General features: G+C 38.8%; 1 long non-coding RNA gene across 2 annotated transcripts in view; it reads left to right on the top strand.

The window, feature by feature from the left end:
* LOC122882815 overlaps positions 1–17,915 on the top strand; it is a 40,690-nt gene extending 22,775 nt beyond the window's left edge. The window contains exons 3-5 of one of the 2 annotated variants that reach the window (XR_006379464.1): positions 3,323–3,370; positions 13,435–13,520; positions 16,606–17,915. This is a non-coding gene — a long non-coding RNA (uncharacterized LOC122882815). The remainder of the gene's footprint in view (positions 1–3,322; positions 3,371–13,434; positions 13,521–16,605) is intronic. The other variant, XR_006379465.1, reaches the window with a different exon arrangement.
* Positions 17,916–22,317: the final 4,402 nt, after the last annotated feature.

Raw genomic sequence — 22,317 nt, 5'->3', positions numbered from 1 at the left:
TATAGGTAATTTCATATCCAGATAACAATACATATACATTCTGTAAATTCAATGAATAAATACTAAATAAAATGACCATATGAAAAGGCCCATTTCTTATTATATTTTGAATGATATACTCTATAAATAAAAGGTACTTAGTCATATTTTATTATTTTTCTCCTTTTATTTAGAACCTTTGTGCAAGCCGTTATCTCCTTCCATCTTCGTGATTCTTTGCCATATGGTGTGCTGCGGGCAAAAGCCTCTTGCAGCATCTGAGTCTAGGGTTTGTTTTTAGCACTCGACGGTACTTTTGTGGCTCTCATCCACTCTGTACTGTTTGACATGATTCTTGCGTAGGTGGTAAAAGAGGTTAGTGGTGTTTGAGTCTACCTAAACCATGTCCATGCGACAGAAGTAGCCCCTCTTTTGGGTACGAGCTTCTCGTTTTGTCTTGGCCGGTCGGAGTCCTTCTCCTGTTCGGAATTACCCCGTTCTGTGTCATGTAAACTCTCCTCCACGTTTGTTTGTGTTGCCTTCATGCAGATTTCCTGCCTGCGTCCGTGCCATGCGGAAGAATGCAATGCGTCTTCCAAATGATGAAAATATCGGCGTAAAGACTGTGATTTGCGACACAACGAAAAATAAACGATAGAGCATAATATGAAACGATAGACGTTTTTCTATTGTCACATGATCGTCATATCGCACAGCCCTTGTTCTGATGAAGCCACTTGGATGAGTGAAGAAACATCTTCAAGTCAAAAACTTGATTTAGTGCCTTTAGATATCCTTAATGACTGAGAATCTTTATAGTCCTTTACTACACATTTGTGCTGCTGTTACCTGAGTCTTCATCTTACTGTACACCTTCATAAATGTTGCTGCACCCCATGCTGTGGCATCAGCTATCTTATAAACAGCTTCTGCCTCTTACAATTGCGCAAGCATTCCTCATGACCTTTTTATTCTCATTCTCATCCAGTGCTGAGGCGCTGCCTCTGGTGGCCAGGAAGAATGAAATAAAACACATTCATAAGTTTTGTTTCATATCAACTTTTCTGTATACATGTCGTCTCCCTGCCATATGTGTTGGAGTTGGTTGGAGGGGGGTGTTTCTTGTGATAACTCTCACCAAATGCTACAGCTGAGGGAAAGTTATTACACCAAAGTTATTAAATTTGAAATTCTGACACATGGGGTCAAATGCTATGTTCATGACATTTTTTGTTTTCAAATTTCTATATGTATAGTTTTCCTGGGATAAAAAGAACAAGAAACATATTTTCTCTTACTTTCTGTCATGCACACCCACATAGGAACAGCAGCGTTCATATTCTCTCAGCGTACACAATCTTGGCATTAGTTTTGACTTTCCTATGTGTCACTGGAATGTACTGACTGTTGGTGTTGATCACTTTTATTAGAATAATTCTCTCTACAGTAAATGTTCAACCTGTCTGTCCTGTTTTGTGTTCTTAAACACATTTTGTTTTCCAGCATAAATTGTCTGTTTTCTTAAACAGTACAAGTTGCAGGGCTGGTTTTCGCAACTGGAATATCTTTTTTTCTTCTGTCATTTTTTATCCTATACTAGTTGTGAGTCGTTAAGCACAACGTAGCGACTGCTAATATATGGAGCCGTAAATTTGTTAACACATAAGTCATTTTTTCAAAATTTGGTATTATTTCCGTCGTGAATATATTTAAACCAAAAAAAGGATGGAAGTGCCCTTTAGTGATATGAAATCTGAGAAAGATATTGCAATAGTAGTAATAGATACATATGCAATAGTGCATAACTATTTAGCCCACTTGAATTTGGCCAACAGGTTTGCCCATCCAGGCTTTGTAGAGTAAGGCCTTTTATACTACATGGCACGTAAAGTAGAGTCATTTTTAGAGGCATGTCTCAGAATGAGCATTCCATACATACTGTATGCTTGGTTTCAGAAGACACAGAAAACCAAAGTATGTCCCTGGCATTTGCGTCATCAAAAAAAAAAAAAAAAAATCTTACACTGTGTTTTTAGAGAAATGCAGCCACACCTACATGTCCTTACAGCACATGCTGTATGAGCTCTTATGTACAGTATGTTCTCTTTACTGTCGTATTGTTGAATTTATAGGGAGATATGGATTTCAAAAATACCATCAAAAGCATAACATTGTGTTTCTTTTGTGCTAAAACTAGTTCCTCAGGGGGAAAAAACATGAAATAGATGTGAATTGAGTAGTTTTTTTAAGGCTGCATACAGGTGGAAAGTACTTTAGTTCCAGTTAGACTGACATAATATATTGGGGAATTATTTGATTTTTCACAGCCAGTATATGTTTTTTTCATTATTATTCATTTAATTTCTGATGGCTGGACAGTAGTAAGTAATGCCAATAAGATCTGGTAGTTTGTTACTTAAACAGCTTTAAAGGTAGTGACATGTAAAGCCTGCAATGAAACTTGCCTCACCTTCCCTCCATGCGGTACTAATCCATCTACTGTACAAAATCCCTTCATTTTGAAACATTTTAGGCATGAAAATGGGCAAATTTAAATATACTGACAATTGGCACAAAATATTAGCCATTGGTAAGCAATGGTTGCCATGTTGCCATTGACAACCATTTTGAGAAATTGGCAACAAATTCTTGGCCTTTGATTGCCATCAGTAACAACCACCTTTCGATTTTCAAAATCGCCTCAAAATCAAAAGCAGGATCAGCGATTCTCCCAGTATTTCTTTTCTACTCGTGCTCATCTTAAGAAAAACACTACTTGTGCTCATCTTAAGAAAAACACTTCAAAGAGACACAGTGTAGCTTACCGGTAGCCTGCAGCCGCACTTTTCGAGACACCCAGGGACACACACATGGAAGTGGTCAGACTGTCCGAGAGTGTAGTAGTAGTCTAACAAAAAGTTTAAATCGAAAATTTGTGACAGGGACAGCAAAACGTGCATCCCAAAATAAATAAATGTTTAATACTACATTAGTGATATTTAAATATTGCTGTTACAGTTGGAACCGGAACCAGACAACGCTGCACTTGCTTTGGTGCGTTTACTCACTCGCACACACAGGCATCTGTTTCAGAGACAATGGCGAAGCAAATGAAGGGGTTTGACTGTGGGGGGAAAAGTACGACTAACCCGTCAACATCACAAACGAATGCTGGTATTTTGTATACCAGGAATTGAGGGTGGAGTTTACAGTTACTGTAATAAAGCTTTTAAACATTCTTTTATGTCACATTTTCATTATTAGGCTGACATATAACTGCATAGAATCTTAATTACTCAAAATATAAGGTGACTAAAAGTGGCAACCATATTTTCCTTTTCAGCAACCAAAAGCTGATGCCTGGTCGCCAGCCTGGGAACCACTTTTAAAAGTAAGTGTTGAGCCCTGCTGCATGGCAGAATGGTGGACTAAGAACCCACTGATTTGAATGATGTTTTTAAACAGATGGCTATTTTATTGTTTTTGGTAATTTACAAGGTAAAAGGCTTTGAAATCTGTCTTTGGTAGTTCATTAAGTTGCCACATAATGACAATCAAGAAATGACAAGCCTCTTATAAAGCTGCAGTGCACAGTTAATAGTAAATGTTTTAGATGTGACAGTGCTTTATAAAAGAACACCATGACTGCTAGCTGCTCTTCAGTGTTCAGACTGCAGACACTTAGCAGCACCAGGTGTTTTGCCCAAGATTTTTCCACAAGACAAATGGAAAAGTGCCATATCCTTTAAGCATCCCATTAATATGTCTTATAAGACTCCCCACAACTGAGCACCAAAAGCTCAATTTTATTACAGTTTCTTGTCTTTGTCAGGCATAGCTTCCAGTTTACGTTTTCAGGTAATTATAGCGCTGTGCACACTAGAGTGGCATAAATTAGCACTTTGGGGGAAGAATCAGTTGGCTGGATGCCCATCATTGCCTGTATGGCCTGGACATGATAAACACACAAGCACAAATGCCTGTAAAAGGCCCCCAAAGTGTGCGTCAACATTTTAATGGAGGATGTGTCTTGGCTCTGCATGACTTTGATTCAAGACTGAATCAAAAACTTACCTGTCTTTTAGCACTGTTACAGGACAGTTCTTTCTGAAAACAGAAGACAGTTCTGTAACATTATCTATTCTGATTTTATACAATAGGGTAACATTGTGCTTTCGTGACAGGTGAACCCTGAAGAGTTATTTGTTAAAACAGGCCATTATGGAGGCAAATGGTCTTAGCCAGAGAAACTGGATATGAGACAGGACTGAGCAGAAACATTATCATGGATGAGCTCAAAACACAGATAATGTCAAAGGATGTTCTGTCCTAAACCCTCTAGGTCAAGTATCTTTTCAAGTAGTGTAACTGTATGTAATGGCTATATTGCCTCATTTTAAGTGGATGCACTGAAAAAACATTGTTACAGTAAATGATGAAGTGAGTGGACATCTTACGAAAGGCTGAGTCTTTAGACCTTGACTGTGCATGTGCTTAATGTGCGAGGAATCATATGAGAGGTTTGATGTGGTCTGAAGAGTTTTTCTATCACAGATGCCATGAAAGAGACCTTATGGCTGCACTGTATGCTCTGACAGCTGAAGCTCATGGTAGGAACTGGAGGAACGATCCATCCTTATTACATTTGGAATTTCCTCCCAGCTGATTGAAGTATCAGCATATTGCTGCCATATTCCCTTCCACAAGAGCAGAGTTTTAATAATTTGCAGAATGAAGGGGGCAGATGAGAGGTTATCAAAGTCACTTACATTTGTTTAATCCCTGAAGCACTGCCATTCACTAATTTTTCTAGAACAAAAAAGAGCAGTTAGTTTAGTTTTAACTAAAGCCGTATCAGACAGTCGGCATTTATGTACACTATTTACCCGTTGTGTATGTACTATATGTATACAGTAATCAATACGTGCCAAGAAATACTATATGTACTGTGTTTACAGTATGATCATGTGGAGGAAAAATAACAATAAGTAATCTCATGTCATTTAGCTGTTCTATGCAAAGTTAATGTAATCCTCTAATGTTTAGTGTAACGCATCAATCATGCAAAAATCTATTGTTGCATTAGCCTTGAAAGAACAATAATAATAAAAATGCTATAATGGTTTTAGCTTCCTTTCCATAAATCATACTTGGAGGCTGGGGAGGGGGCATCTTAACTTGCCACTTCAGCTCATCTGAGCGGTTGAAGGGATGCTGAATACTGATATGATATTGAACAATAACCAGAGCCGCGGTTGGTCACTTTCAAGTGGTTTGAAATACTGCGTGACACAGTCAGTCACTGCTTCTAACAGAAGTTGACCCAACACCATCTACAATGACATAAAGCAGTTTCTTGTTCGGTAGCCACTCAACAAGGGACTGTAAATCAACAGTAAATGCATAAAAACAGTGCATAGTGGAAGATTTATTGCAACTTGCAAATCCTTTTAGACAAATATTAAAATATGTCCCAAATCAGCCGGAACGTCATTTAACAGGTCATGCTCACTTCAGTTTTGAGCTGGGCCGGGGTAGCTGACATGCTGTCAGAATTTACATCGATATTAACATTTGATTAATAACACAGCTCTCACTCTCAAGACTGGTTATTTTCTTAGTGTATATGTCTGTGATGTATGAACAAATGCAAATAGAATCAACACATGATTGGAGCACAATGTTCTTTCCAATGGTTAAACAGCACATTAGGATGCATATATAAATGTAAAAGTACAACAGTTACGCAAATCTCCTGTTCAATAATGTGTCATTATACAAACAGTCACGTAGCCAAACACATACATATAGAGAGAATTGCTGAAGAGCACAGCTTTCACATTTGATATGTGGAAGTGCATTTCTACTATGTGGTTTCAACCTGGGACCTTTACAAGTGCTTGTCAGAGTAGTGCTCAGAGCACTGCCTGAAGAGGCTTTTCGATTTCACAGAGAATACACACTTCCCAGGAAGTGGGTGGAGAAGATAATTCTCCAAAAGAGGAAAAAAAAAAAGAAAACTAAAGAATTAATAAACCTTTTTAGTCAGCATAATCATTCATTTTGAACTTAAACTGAACAGAGCAACAAAACAAATCATTTTTGGGGAAAGAATACATGTATTTTAATGCCCTCAAGCAAAACTAATTAAAGACGACACCTCATTTACATAAATAAGCATTATAATTTGCATGCAGGCACCAGGGAATAGAGTCAGAAAAGAAAGCAATATTTTGCAGTCTGCTAATTTCATTTTATTCCGGATTTAAGCTTAATAAAGATTCATTTTGGAGGGGAAAGGAAAATAATCAAAGGGGAAATTTGAACTATCTCCAAAGATGCAGAAGCCTTCTATTGAAAGGGCTCTTTCCGAGTCACCAGATGACTCCTAATCTGGAGTGGCACTTCCTGGCCCAGCTCCAACACCAACTCCTTGAAAGGTAAAAAAAAATTTTAGAGCCCAATTTATTAGTATGCAGTTCTGGCATCGGGTAGAGAATTAATGGCGGTGACTGATAATGACTGTAATCGTGGCACAAATGGGGTGTTGAAATAGCAAACAACGGGCACAAGGCATGTAATGGGGATTTTATTAATTACCCGAGGTCCCTAGCATGAGCAGTCTCCAGGATTTACTGTGGCCATGCCAGCCGGTCGAGGAGGGGTCGGCCAGTCTAATCTGACAATGAAAGGGTCACTACAGAGACTGCAGTGTGGGCAAAAGGGAGTAAGATGGCATGCTAAAACTGCTTTATAATATCATGAGCGTTGCTAGTATTGAAAAGATGAGAGGAGTTGTATTCATTTGGCTTATTTATTGGGGTTTGGATCATATCATATTAGAATCCTTGAGTACAGTACTTTTTAGTGAAGAGCTGGACTATAGCAAAAAGAGGCAAATTTGCTCATACAGCCAAGTATTTAGTCAGAAAACAGATCAAAAGACCAGAAACAATTCAGATAAATTACCCTCTTTCTTCAGAGTATTTTGATTAAGTTATATAGTAAATGCAGTCACCTACAATGAAATAAGCTCCCTCTGTCTCTTTGTTGCCTGATAGAAAAAGAAATCAACATATGGTAGCACTGTCAGGTAGGATAGCCCATTCACACATCAACTCATCAACAAGAGAGGATTGATTAAAAGTCCTTTTTATTACTCACTGCATCCTTAATGGACGCTAGACTTTCAAAATGGAAGAAACAATTAGAGTTTTACTGCTTTGTGGGCACTACTGATTTATATAAATCACTGCACGGGTGTAAATTTTCCAATAAAAGAATGAACCACTCCTAGCATACATAATCAACATGTCCACACTTGGTACTCACTCTAGACTCGCACAATCTCTTTAAATTGGTAGGACTCAACAGTCACACCAATTCAAACACACCCAATCAACAGATTGTGCTTGATGAAATTTCTAAACTGTTTCTATATGCTTTACCACTACTCATCATACCCCGTGCTTTCACCCCCAAAAGATATCTTCCCAAGGCAAACAAACATGGCTATGACTATTTATATTTCAGTGTTGTATGAAGATGAAATTAGAATTTGCTCTAGTTCATTTAGAGCAGTTAATATGAACCCTGGAGTGATTTTTCCCCAAAAATCTGGTTTGTCCAGGCATGTGAGAACACTGTCATTACATTCGGGTGTGGAAAGCTAGAGTATTGAGATCTATTTGAGAAGTGAAGAAGTTCATCTGGCTTATGAAGGCAAACAGCCAAATCTAAGCCAGGTAAAGTGAGTGGAGGTGTCCTGGGTGATGTGGTCACTGTGATACCCTCAACTGAAACATGAAACAGGTAGAGCCATGCTGTGCAAGGCACAGTATAAAAATGCCACTCCCTGTTATATAGTCAATAATCTGAGTTTAAAATAGCATTTTAAAATTGGCTGGGTACCTAGATGCAATTAAAGTAATACTCCACCCTGTGTAGGCTTGAAAGGTCACTGTAAAAAAGTTTATATCCTCACTGAGAAAGCAGTGGGGGTCAGCTAGTATTTATATCAGTTACAATAGATCCTAATGGGGAAAAGTTTTCACAGAAAAAAAAAGCTATTAAAACTGAAAACCAGTATTTCAGCGTAGTCTACTTGTCTATTGTCCAGCCATATGCTCAGTATGTTGAGAGCCATTGATTTGCCTAAATATGGGTTTCTTTACATCAGAACAATCAGGAGAATGAACAGTGTTGTAATGTAAGCAGTGCACAGTTTTTTTCACCTTAAAACACGTCACTATTGGAATCCATTGTTTTGATTTGTACTAAATGTCCTGAGAATACAGAAAGAAAAGGCTTGCCCAGATTCTTATTTTCCTCTGTCATCTCACACAGATACAGACACAAACACACACACACACACACACACACACACACACACACACACACACACACACACTGAAACCAGGCAGCTGGATTTTATTTCAGAGAGTAAAACCAACAGTGGTTGGAAGACTTTGAAATCATTGATAAAAGCATGAATGAAACTGTGAGGTGGTATAGTCACAGGATGTGTCTATATCCACATTGTAATAACACTGAAAACACATGCACACATACAAAATTCCATTTAGATTGTGTTCTTGAAACAAACCTATACATTTAACATTCTTAATACTGATGTGAATAGTGATTTACATCACTATTCAGTGAGTACGATTCTTTAAAGCTAAAAGACTCTAAAGCAACACAAAAAAAGTCAGACATAAAATAGTAAGGTGGGCCAGCTGCACATGTATTGGAAGAGTAACGATAAACCTGGATGCCTTTTTGCTCAAGTCACATTGCGTGACAAAGCTGCGTGTGTATATTGTACAGTATATTTATCTGATATTTATGCCTAAGGGCAACTGTAGGTAACATAACCTCAGAAAATCTCACCATTCAGGTTCAGATTTTCTCTTTTTGTCATGCACTTGCTTTACGCTATGAGCAGTTTTGCACTGTTGCAACTTTTTGGGTAGACTCAAGCTCAGTTTTTTTATTATTGTTATTATTTTTACCATAGTTTGAGTATCCCGAGTATCCTAGGCTATAAGACAAAGACTTGATCCTCGCTCTAAGCTCATAACATTTGATTTGCAACAAAATAAGCACTAATCAACAATAATAGAGAACTTTTAACTCTTTGTAAATGCCTTGTGTTTAAGTAAAGTTTCCCTGAGAGAGGAATTGATTTTAATGAAACTTCTTTTGTTTTCATCACTTAACAAATGTTAATGAAACATCACCTGAACAAACGGCTTCATAGGGGCACAACAGTCACAGTCACTGAACAGTTAACACATTTCAGCTCCTGTGATTGCTGTTTTATCACCAAAATCAAAATATGCATTTTTTCAGAAACTTCCCTCATTCACATGTTCTAACAAGGCTTTCACAAGTGGCTTGGCTCTACGTTGTGTGTATATATATATATACCTTGTTGTTTAAGGGGATTGCGGACAAATTTCACCTCATAAAAACATCTGTCAAACTTACAAAGAAAGATAATACACTTAAAACTGAATTGAACTGCAAATAAAAAAGGGGATTTTTATATAACATGTTCCTTCCACTTTGCTTACTTTACTACATTAATAGGTCTTGTAAATATGAATGTTGTGTACAAATTTAGTTACTATAACAGGTCTATATATGTTTAGAACCGAACTTGTTTCTTTATGAATTATTGGCATAGTTTTTGAATGTCATTTTCCCAAAATGTGTTGCATTGCTTACTAATTTGTGTTTTCCTGTCCCAGAAAGAGTCATCACTCTAATTAAAAATACCAGTTTAAGGCAAATACCAGAAACTACTCACCCCATTTACTTGTGAAATACCCATTTTCCTGAAGCTTTTTGTGTTTTTTTTTAACCTCAAGTACCTGTTCCATGGGTGTGTACATTTTTTTTTCAAGTTGTGAGGTCATGTGTGAAAAATGTATTGAAAAACAGTCATGCCATAACATATCAAAACCTGTTTTTATGTAATGATCTAGATATTTAAAAAAAATATCAGCCCCATCTTAAAGCAGGCATTGAATGTTCCTTTCTTGTTTGTTTTTTTGGTCCTCGTCTTGTCCTGCCTCTGAGGTGAGAGGGAGAGACTTTGAAACTAAAGTTGGCAACATTCCTTGGCAGTGACACACACACAGAAGTATCATCTTATTGCTCACTTTTTGAACACATGAAAAACACAAAGAGCTGAACCAGATGTTCAGGTTCTGATCTGAAAACAGATAGTGTGTATTGCACGAAAAGTGTAAGCATATATTACTTGAATAAATTCAATGTTGTTTTTTTTTTCATCTCTTCGTCCAAGCAGTCATTGCTGTTGTTTTTCTGTGCTGCACTTTTCAGAGATATGTTTTAACTTAAACAATGGTTATTGGATATTCTTTTGACTATCTTTGAAGCAACTACAAGGAACTTTCATTTTGTGTTGATTTTGGCGGCCCCTGTGGATAAAAGCAGTAGTGTTTCCACCGTGTTGTAAAGATCTTTATCTGTTTAGTGCGCGCATTTGTTTTGAAAGTGATTTGTATAACAAGCTACATATCTACACAGTGTGGAGGTGTTGCGGTGGATGGTTGGGTCAAACAAACACAGGACTTTCACCCAGGAGACCGGGGTTCGTATCTCGTGTGAAACCAAAAGTTAACATTGAGTTATTTAAAGTTTTAGGTTACGTTACAAGTCACGTCATGTGACTTCACATGTCACGTGAGTTACGTCACTTACATCACATGACTTACTACTACCTAACCAAGTATTTTCTGAAGGTGTCTCCTACAGACGCTCAAGGGTACCTTGTGCGCTCAAGGGTACCTTGTGCGTCTGTATACAACGCTGAGAGGAGTGACAAAACATTGGTATTTGACGCCCTGGGAATGGGAATGAGTTGGGACTTACATACCTGTCTAGGAGGAAGAGGGCCAATTCTGGATCGGTTTTGAATCCTTTCAAATCTCGCAGTTCTCTCTATCTGTTGAATGACCAACCAAGATTGACTTGTGTTTTTGCCCGTGCTCTTTGGTCAATCTTTTCTTTTTCTCTTTGCTGATCCTGCCCCAGTATCAGCCATAACCACTAAATAGAAAAATCTCCTCCTGCTTTCTTTTAACTGCTTAACGTACTGGCTGTTCTGGTCTGGGTAGTGCGTGCCGTAAATCGTTTAGACTGATTCCCCGGGTGATCAGACACGGTGACAGGCATTTAGAATAACTATATAGAAATAGTCAGTCTTCTCGCTGATGGTCTCGTTTGCTTATGTAGGCATCAGTATTAAATTGAGACTGTTTCATAACCAGTTAAAAACTCCTTGTAGTTGCTTTTAAGTTCTGAGTGTGTGGAGCTATTACCGGTCATGGTAACCACTCAGCTCTTCTGTTTATTACAGATTTCCAAACTTTGTTGCTCCTTCCAGTACTCTAAAATCACCTCTCCTGTATACAGAACAACAAATGTCAAAAGCAAGAATACACTGAATTAGTATTGTGTGTATCAATCAGCAATAGACCAGAAAGCAAATATGTCCCAATTATGACTGGAACCCACTGTGAACAAGTTCCATGCTAGTCGGAAGTAGCAGTCCCGTGATGAGGAGGAGGTCCCTCTATGCTCCAGAGGTGTCTCAGACAGGCGTGTTGCCTCACCTGGTCCTGTGTTTACCTCAGATGGTAGGATTAGGAAGCAGCCATGTGGAAGATATGACTTTAATCCATCATGCCTTTACTTGGCACTCAGACATGGTCCTCTGCAACACTTCCGCTCTCCTAAAGGTAGAGCAACGCCCTTAAGGAATAAAAGAAATATCAACAGCCTTTTGAGACTCTCAGAGTGTGATATAGCAATATTTTGACATCTAGCTTGTGGAGGAGGGTTGCAGGTGGGCTGTTTGTGGATCAGAGAGAAGGGGTGTTATGTCTTATAGTGTTTCTCCAGCAGTCATCAACCAGTTGACAGATTCAGATGCTGATTCAAGATAGATCAGTGAATTATATACTCTCCAAAGCAGGAAATAACTGAACACTAGATTTGTGCATGGCCTCTGCCAAACATATTCTCATATTCCTTTTTCATTTAATACCTTATTGAATATTAAACTGTCTTCTAACCTACACTAGCACATAAGCTGTGCTTTAAGTCTCTGGAATGTTGTAAAAACCCTTTCCAATGAAAAGTACATCCATTCATATTTTTGTTAGCTGAAACATGTTTTTAATTGACTAGCCATTGCATGGAGACCCATAACTTGTCACAAGGAAGACTTGCCTCGATAACTTAACTGTAGGTACATCATTTTTGGTACATTGGTGCACCCCAGCACTTTATTAAGTAAAGAAGTTGAACAAATTGAGCTTCCACATTTACAGTGTTGTTCTGTCTGTATGGCTGCCTGTGTATCTGCCTGACAGTGTCTCTTTCTCTTGGATCTTAAGTTACATCACAACCACTAAGTACTGTATAATAAAGGCAATTCTTAGGAGGCCCAACTACTGTCCTGTTATAACTTAGTTTGATAACAGATTACGTTTCACACAGGGGCCATGGTCAAATCTATAAATTATTGTGCAGATAATTTACATTATCATTATTTTATCATCATTTAGGAGACTGTGCTACTGTGAGAGTTAAACAGCTTTATCTGGTGTGTTTTTGGTCAGAGAAGTTGCCCTTGATGTCGTAACCAAATCACCACCTCAATCACAAACGGTAGAAAGCAAAACTCTTATTTATCCAATGTGCTGATAATTAAGTCGTTCTCATTAGTGACATAATTGGAAATGTAATTAGCAATAGTAATAGTTATTGCATTTAATACTTTTTCTCTTTAGTTATCAGGCTCATTCAAAGTGGTAATTAGCAGTCATGAGAATTTCATACTTTTGTCCTAATCCATTTTGGTCACCAATTATTTGTGTTGTATTTTTCATCAATAAATCATTTCCACATTCATTTAGATTTTTCAATAAACATACAATCACTGTGCCTGCCCACTTTTTAGAGTACAAAAACTACTACTGTTTACATTTTTTTTTTATAATACCGAAGCACTATTCTATCTGCGTTGTTTCAGCGTTTCCTTAACTTCACTTACTGACCAGAAACAGGAAGAATGGGCTTTATGGGAGATATCTTAATTTTGAGAAACACAAAATGTTACCAGTAGCACTTTTTAAAGTTGACATGTTTCATTTGCTTGACCTTCATTAAACATGCCCCCCAGCGGGCAAAAAATGTGACATGCTGCCTTGGATACACCTGGATGAAAAACTGTGTCAGGATTCTTGGCTTTCCCCTGTCAGACTTTTTACCTATCCTTTTTACATCAATCTGTTTGCACCCGAGAGGTTGCTTTTCAACTTAAAAAAATTGTTCTCACAAGATCAAGTGATTTAAATCTCTAATTTCAAAGAAACTACATGTGATGGTAAACAGCTGTTTTATGTTTATCTACAGAAATCAGATGGCGGTAGAGTGAGCATTGGCCAGAGGCGATAACTCCTCAGCGGCTTCAGCTTCAGGACAGATTGTTCAACAGGAAGGTGAGTCTTAAACTTATATTTGTGCACATGGTATACCAATATTTGCTGTAAATATAATAAATGTATCCAGTAGCTAAGACAGTGATGGGTAAAAAAACATTTCAAGTATAAATTGGGGCTGGATTGGTTTTCCGTAATTGAGAGATCAAACTAAGTGATTTGTAATTCAGTTGTATGAAAAAGCATTTCACACAGTTGTCATTAATTTTCTGTTTCCGTCAGTGGGAAACAAATTATTGGATCATTGACTTTACAAAACACAAAATGCGGCTTGTAATGTGCAGTATTGGTGTCTCTGCTCCATGTTGAAGTTGCACCTCTGTTTCGATGAACAACTTAATTGTCTCAAACATGCACACATGCATCACGCACGAGTCATGATACCCCAAGGCCTAGATTAATTAAGCTATGGAAACCCACGAGCAGAGAGCATTCGACAGGTGCCTGTTTGCCTTGGTATGGGACTTGTTTTTGGCAGTGGTGCAGTGGCTCGTTATAAATCTATAATTAAGTTACAATTTTATTTGCTTTTTTTAACATACCGTCATAGGGGATCAACATGGCTTAAACTCGTGATTCTGTTAAGTGCACTCTTGGCTATATTGCAATTGTATCCTCTATTCTTCCTCAGGAATTATACTTTGACAAATATGTGAATAAGAGGCTGAGAGTGATACTGTGTATGTGTGTCACTCACTGGTTGTTGTCCTGTGCCGCCTACAGGTGTTCTTGTTTTCAAGAACTTGCTGTTGAGGCACATCTCTTAATTCATAAAATCTCTTGATTTGTTCTTAATCCAAAACAAGATGATCCCCCCCCCCCTTCCTCCCACCCTCTGTATCTCAACACAAAAACAAACATTGCGCCCTCCTGCTGGCTGAAGGGATGGTCCTCAGAACCCCCACAGTTCAGCTCATCCCTTGTTGGGGTGTGTTGGCAGCGCTAAGTGAATGCAATGAAGCGTCTCTCTCAGGCCAACGTCTGTTATTTTGAGTCACCTGCCAGCAAAGAGAGAGGGTGAGATGCATAGCAGGAGCATGAAGGAGGGATGAGCAGGGCTGTGGGAGAGAATCCCCCTGCCTGCAGGGTGGTCAGACTGAATGAGAGTCACCACCACGGTGGTAACATTTGCCAAGAGCTCCCTCAAGCTAACAATGTGGCCTGTGGAGGGGCAGATTGAGGAGGAAATTGAGGTTAACAACATTGTTACATATTAAATAGAGCTCGTCTGCCCACATAGGATGTTGAATGGCAAGTCCTTGAATAGTCAAGCATGTTATTTAGTAATGAAATCTGTAAAAAATAAATCAAAATATTTGCGGTTCTTTCTGGATGTTATTTTAAGGAACTAAGGATCAAAAAGACTTTAAAGTTCTAGTGAGCTTATATTTGCTGTGGAAAGCTGCAGTGCAGACATTGTTGAGTTTTTCATTTGAATAATTTGAATTCTAACTAATTACTGTTTCTATAACAAAAGAACAATCTTTTTCTTAAAACTCACCAAATTTCAGAATAGTTCCAAACAAATGCTCATATTTCAAGTACTGTTACCTTTGAGTGGTCCCAGAACAATGTAAAGGTTTTTATTAAAAATAAACCGTATAGTTAAATCTGAATCTAACAATACATCCACAAATTCTCTTCAAGTGAAGTGACTAGTCAGCAACTGTGAATATTACAATTGTTTTCACAGGTGCTAATTGTACATTACAGTACAGGTCTTGAGACTGGTTTTAACAGCTGAAGTCTTACTAGTGAATCTCACTGCTTTCCTTTACTCTTTCCCCCACTGTGCTTTGCCCAGGGGAGCGACGCCTTCTACGTGTTGTAATAAGGGTAGCTGATATAATGAAGGTCATTGTAATCAGAGCTAATGTGCCAAGGAGTCAAGACACTGTAGCTTTATTTGCCAGCAAGGCCCGGCATTTGGTACCCATGGGGATCAGGCTGATAGTGTTATCTTTGCTAACCTGACTCTAATACAGGCCTTGCTCCGCTGTTTGTGTCAGTGTCGGAGCTGAACTTTTCCCAGTGATCCCATCCATGTGCGGATGGGCATGGATTGGGCTCCACTTCGCTCCATCCTGGTTAAATCCCATCCCAAGGTGTTTGGCTTCTCTCAGTTCACATACTGTATTTAAAGAGCTGTGCTCTCTCTCTCTGACTGTCTGACTTGGAAAACAGACTGGGCTCACATAGGCTGCAATTGAATGTACTTGACATAGAAACATTACATTGGCGTCTGCTGAGGACTGGCTCGTAAGAGATGACCTCTAAATCTAATCCTGTCCCTCAGGATATGCAAATGTCCTCAGCTCAAATTTGATTTGTTTTTGTCAGTTCAGGACACAGCAGTTTGTTTACAACTGTTATCCAACACAGTGTAAAAAACGGATGGTGCACATACGTAGCTCTACTTTATAAGATATTTTACAACCTTGCTTACCAGACTGTTTTGATTAACGTCTTATATACATTTGCTTTAAGCTTTGGCATTGAAATTCTCTTTCTTAGCTTATAATTCTGCATGATGAGAAAAATTATATAACAAGGCTTAGCTAGATGAGATGATCCAACTACAGTAGTGAATAATTTACTGTAATTACTGCATTCAGTTATTGCTGAAGTTATTTGTAAAATTGTTTGATTTGAATAAGTAAACATAAGTAAAACTTGAACTGTCAGTTCTGCAACTACACTTTCCCAGCTGTCTCAGTCATCATTTTTCATCCATGAGAATTTTACATCAGAAGTCTGATGACCCATATGTGACTGGATATTTATCAGGAACCCCTTAGTCCATATAATCAGAAACAAAACCCATCTCTAGTGGGGATCCTCAGAAGAACTTGAAGGTTGATTACCATTTCTCTTATTTTTTATACTTGCCTTTTTAATGTGCCGCTTTCTGTAAGAAACATCAAAGGCCTTTTTTTCCTATTCATCTGAGCAACTCCTGGAAAAAAGGCTACCCATATCTAACCCCATGCAAGTCCCCTGGTTCCATCATTCAAACTTCCAAGCCTCTCTTTGTGGCTTCCTAGAGGACCACAGTGAAATGATCTCTTTTGTTTCGCATCATTAGTTCCATCTGTTGGGCGAGCAGGCCTGTCTGTTCCGGAGCATGGCAACGTGATGGTCGCCAGGGGCGATTGGAGACGCTACCGTCCCGGTGGCTTGTGGCTCGACCTCCACCTCCACCATTGCCTTGTCTGTGATCCCCGTGACACTCTCACACTTGCTTGACTGTTTTTACTTATTTATTCATACATCTGGGGAAAATAGAAAAACACGTATGCTTCATTTGCATTAAATACAGATAATATAGTTTAGTTTATGAAGGAAGGAATTTAGTGGTGTGATGTTGTTTTTAACCTTATACAGCATTATTGATAGACTGCAGTTGAAAAGCAGTTTATAAAGTTTGGGATAGTGAAGCACATATACTTTGTGAACAAGTTTTAATCTCTTAAGTGATTGTATGAAATTAAATACAAATCACACTACTTTTCATATTTACATTGTATGTCCACTCTGTGTTGAAAACATGCTTTAATAGGTCAGATTTGTTTGCTTATTTTCTTGCAGTCAGGAGTAAATGATGCACCAAACAGATGTAGCATTTTCTCTCAACAAGGAAATATTTTATTCATGATTTACATGAATGATAAATCTTCAGAAAGTCTTAGCGCTGATGGGCATACACAATTTAACATCTGTCTTCCTCAGAATAATTAATCGCATACCAGAACACTTGGGACTCAGTGTTGGATTTTTCCTTTCACTTTACTTGATCTAATTACTTCTTTAAAAGCAAAGCATTCTTTTAAGAAGACTGGAATGATAAACATACCAGCTATATACTCCGCTAAAGAAAAATCCAGGAAAGATGCCGGAAAATCGTGTTCTTGTAAAAACTGCTTTTTAGCCCTATCACTGGGAAACCATGCACACCCCACCATACCTAAGACAGGGAAATGTGGCCTTACATTATAATTATAATTTGTAATTCCCAATTGAATATTTCCTTAATATCTCCCGAGTGAATTGCTCTGGCCTTATCACCACAGTGTGAATGTACAGCACAAGGGCATCTGTGTGCATATCAATGAGAGATCACCAGATCATTTTCATTGACGACAGAGCCATCAAAGGTCATAGCCATCCAAATGACCTAACCTTGCAATGTAACACCTGGGTGTAAAAGTGGACTCATCCTATCTACTGGGATGGATGTAATGTACCTCTAATGTATAAAGTGCGGAAATAAAATAAGAGTTATAGGTTGGTGGAGGAGGTTCAGTGTGGGCTAGAGAATACTGTAACTGAATAGGATGAAATAGCTGTGTTGGTATCACCTGAGGTGACAGACTATTGCCAAAGTGCTGTATTTGTTGGAACCATTATGAAATAAAGTCTGCGAAAAAGGCCAATATTCAGTTTGAATTGATTCCTGGAAAACTCCAGAAGTGAATATGCTTTCATTTTGATACTATTACTATGGACAGAATGTGTTGTGTCAGTTTCACCTCGCCATTACTTTGCTCCATTAAGCCAAAACCGACTGATTTTATTTTTGCTCAGTCTATTTTCTGTGATAAAATGAAAATGGGAGAGCTTTATTAAGTCTGAGTGACACCTAAAGCTGAGAGCCAACAGGAAAATAAGTCATGTGGGATCTAGTTTCAGTTCATTTTTGCTCAATTCCCATCTCCTGATCAAATACTGTACTTTCCAGTAGGGGCCTAATGGGAGTGTCAAGTTCACAAAGGGCCTCTCTCTTCCTCTGACTCCATTACCTGATAACAGCACTGGTTTTGCCACTTATTTGCTCAGTGCAGTTAAGCTATGCTTGTGCTGTGCACATTTGTAGAAGGTTGTAATTGAAGCTATATTGAAGCCATTTTCTTAAGTTCTGCAAATCTTCCCTGCATATGTGTCCAAGTTGCTTTGGGCAGTAACCCATCTCATTTTCTTTCTTGTACTCTGACTATTTGAACTGTTTTTTAAGTGAATGCTCCTCCTCTTTAAGCCAAACAAACATGACCACTGATGTCTTGGGTTCAGGGCCTTTCAAACAACCTTTCAATAAAACAAGCTCAGCTGTGAGACATACAGGATCTCTCATGCTGGGCAGCCCCGCTGGAAATACCCTCCCTCCTGTTTCAAAGCCATCAGCTTTTGGTTCCCCCAGGAGAGCCAGCATTATCCTGCAGGGTTTATTTAAACTTGTTGGGGAGGTCTTGCCTTTTTTCATACAGTAGGTTATGTGACATTTAGGAGAACCTCACTACATATGAAACTGATTTTATTTGGCTTATGGATCCAAATTTCAAGACCATAGGTGCCAATTTCCTGCGGCAGGGAAATGGTGGCAGGTTTTTGATCTGGCCAGCGTGGTGCTGGGTGGACCATAGCTGCAGCTCATCTGCCTGTGGCATAAGCATAGGATGATGGATGCTGAGATGCCTGGGAGGCCTGCTGTGTTTGCCAGGTGAGTGGAGGAGCAAGAGAGGGAAGGAAGGAGAAAGACAAATGAGGAGAGATGACAAAGGCATCCTTTACAGCTTGATACTGAGGTCCCTGACTTGTTTTTATTGACCTTTTCTCTTTTCTTTCCCATATCTATCTACAGTATAAGATATGCCACTTAAATAAATGTCATTTGACCATATCTGGTTTCAGTGTCACACATTGACATGTGGTATTTTGATAGAATTCATTCCTTCATGTGGATAGTGTATTCATTCTGGCTGTATATAGAGCTGCATTTTCCTGAATATAGGCACTTGCATTGCATCCTTTTTTCATCACTCCTCCTTAACTGCCTCTTAAATAAAAAAACTGGTCAGTCTCAGTGTGTTACTTTTTTGTACCATCTTGGGAGGACAGCTATGCTTTGGCTGAGACATTATTGGACCATTAAACCACTGCCCCTCCCACTCTTAAGCACTTTCAGTTCTGTATAAATGCACTGGAACTACTTCCAGAGGGGGTGGTGGTGCAAAAAGACCACTGGAAAGGCTACTTATTCTCTTAATGATGTCTTGTCCTTTTAAAAGTCGTCATCTTCATTCACAAATGGATGAGTACGGCAGAGGAGCACCCCAGGGACTGAGGTCATCCCAACCTTCTTGTCCCAGCACAGGAAGTTACTTTTTATGAAATGAGGCAGGACAGTTTGCATTAAGAGTTGAATTTGTTGACAGGGGGTGGGGGGAGTGCAATGCCACATACCACATAGTAATTATTGTGGGGGTGGATTAGTTGGCAGTTATTTGTGATTAGTTTCCAGCCCACTAATAGGTGTGGCAGAAGAAACACTGTAAACACAATATTTATGTTTTTGAGGAGTGTGTTACATGTCAAAGCTGAATCCTTAACTGACAGAGGCCAGAGATCTTCTTTAGGAATGGCTGTGTTGATTGTTTTCATATATTAAAACTTGGCACCGTTATCTTCATACACTTTTTATAGATATAGTGTATTTGAATTTAAGCCTTCATTGTGAAAGAAGTTAGGAATTTTTCTCATGGGAGTATACAAAAAGATAATCCATCCATTGGCAAGCTAGGTCATTAAACTATCACCACCCATCTATTATGGTTTGTGTCATGGTTGCACGAATGAATTGTTGCTGAACTGAGATTTTGGACAAACAGTAGAATTTAAGTATAGATTTTGACTGCTAAAGCTAAGGGAGCTACTCTGTAGTGAAAAACCTATGGCAAGCAGCATTTTTTTTAGTAAAACAACCCAAAAACTCAAATATATTCTTAAGGATATTTGGCCATTAACTTAACAGTCTTAACCTCAATGTGTCTTAAGGCATGATGGGAAAGTGTATCCCCACACCAAGATAAAAGACCAAATGACTATACTGTCACCTTTTGTAACTGATAAATTTCCTTCTTATCTGACTCCGGTGAATCAGACTTTTACAAAAACTCTGTCCTATTGAACAAATGAATATCTGCATTGATGATTTGATTTAACTGGAAAAATTGAAAAGGTGAAAGTTTAGAAGCACAAGATGTATCTTAAAGTGTAGTTCACAACTGATCAAATTTTTTGAATTATACTTTTTCTCTTTGGAGGAGAGAGTCACTTAATACTGTTTTGACTTTTCTGTGACATAGGAAAAAGTATAAAATCAATAAAAACATAGGCCTAAGTAGATTTCCATGACTTTTTCAAGTTAGCTTAATACATTTGAAAGGATCATGTGAGTTTTAGAAGTAAATGAGGAGCAGTGCTGGCACAGTGATTAAAAAAAATACCACTGTAGATTTACAATATAACACGTTTATTTTTCAATCCCAGCACCTTTGGGCTGCCTACAAGCACACATCATGCGGGTGAGGTGTAGTCAGTGAGATACATGACATGCGTCTCTAAGGACCCTCTGATTTGTATAATATCCTTCAGACAAGGTCATAGCCGTGCCTTCGTCTTTGAAGATAGAGGAAAGAGAACATGTTCCCCCTTCATTGTGTCTGTGGAATAGAACAAACGTGAGATCACTGTGTCGAGGGGCTTCCACTCTTCAAAGTTGATATGAATCAGACATGAAACGTTTTAGATAAAGTGATAGTTATCTTGATTGCTGGCGCCGTCCGTTGAATAGACAGAGTAACGCGTAGGGAAGCTGAATAGCTGTGTTTTAGTGTGAAATCCTCGGGAAACGTATCCATCTGGTGTATGAATAATTTAGATGGCTCAAGTTGGTTCCTGTTGCTGTTGTGTTTGCGCTCAGCTTTCTCTCTCAGCTCAGCAACCCCCACCACCACCCTCCCTCCCTTCTTGACATCACTCCTGAGGCTTGTTTGTGATGCTTAAAGGGAAGTTGGGCCACATGAGGAATCATGGGGAGGAGAGACTCACTTTCCCTCTCTGCTGTGCTTTCTGTCTCCCTTCTTCTGTCTTTCCTAGACCTACACAAACCTCAGATAAACAGTTTAACACCCACAGACACACACTCACCGACACACTGGTACAATGCATGTAGATAAACTGTACATGTGCTCTGTTCTAAACATACAGTAACACCTTGCACACCTTTTGAAGTTTGAAAGGCTTGGATTTCAATAATTAAAATATGATCATTAGTGTGCATTGAGCATTGTGTTAATAAGACTGGATGTGACCGATAATAGATTTTTATGTGGCACTTATAAATGCATTATGCAGCACTTAACAGAGAAGCATCAGAGTTGGTGAAAGTTCTTCTCATATGAGTGTAGGAAGTTTAAAATGGATTCAAAGTGCTGAATTCCCTAACTGACCCCCTCAAGCAAACACACACTGACGCACACACACACACACACACACACACACACAATGATCCCACTTATACTAACAGGGTTCATAACAGTTGCCAGGTTTCCATTGACAACCATTTAGAGAAATTGGCAACAAATTCATGGCCAGGATCGGCGATTCTTCCGGTATTTATTTTTCTCTCCACCCACACCTACTTGCGCGTGTCTGATGCGCGTCCGAAGAAAAAAACAACAACACTTCAAAGACACACAGCGTAGCTTACCGGTAGCCTGCAGCCTTTTCGAGACACCCAGGGACACACACAGGGAAGTGGTCAGACCGTCCGAGAGTGTCCGTCGCTAGCCTGCCAACGGCCAGCAGCGCATCAAAAAAGTCAGCCGTTTGTTAGGCCGCCAGTCCTTACAGTCCGGGTCCTCTCGTCACCCACCACACCATATATTGTTCATCAGGGCAAGTTTGGTTATTAGCAAAATATCAAAGATATTTATGAATATTAATACAATTCTTAATATTA

Source organism: Siniperca chuatsi, linkage group LG10, assembly GCF_020085105.1.
Source record: "Siniperca chuatsi isolate FFG_IHB_CAS linkage group LG10, ASM2008510v1, whole genome shotgun sequence".
Classification (NCBI taxonomy): domain Eukaryota; kingdom Metazoa; phylum Chordata; class Actinopteri; order Centrarchiformes; family Sinipercidae; genus Siniperca; species Siniperca chuatsi.
Note: the sequence above shows the minus strand (reverse complement) of the source record. Positions and strands in the feature narration are given on the sequence as shown.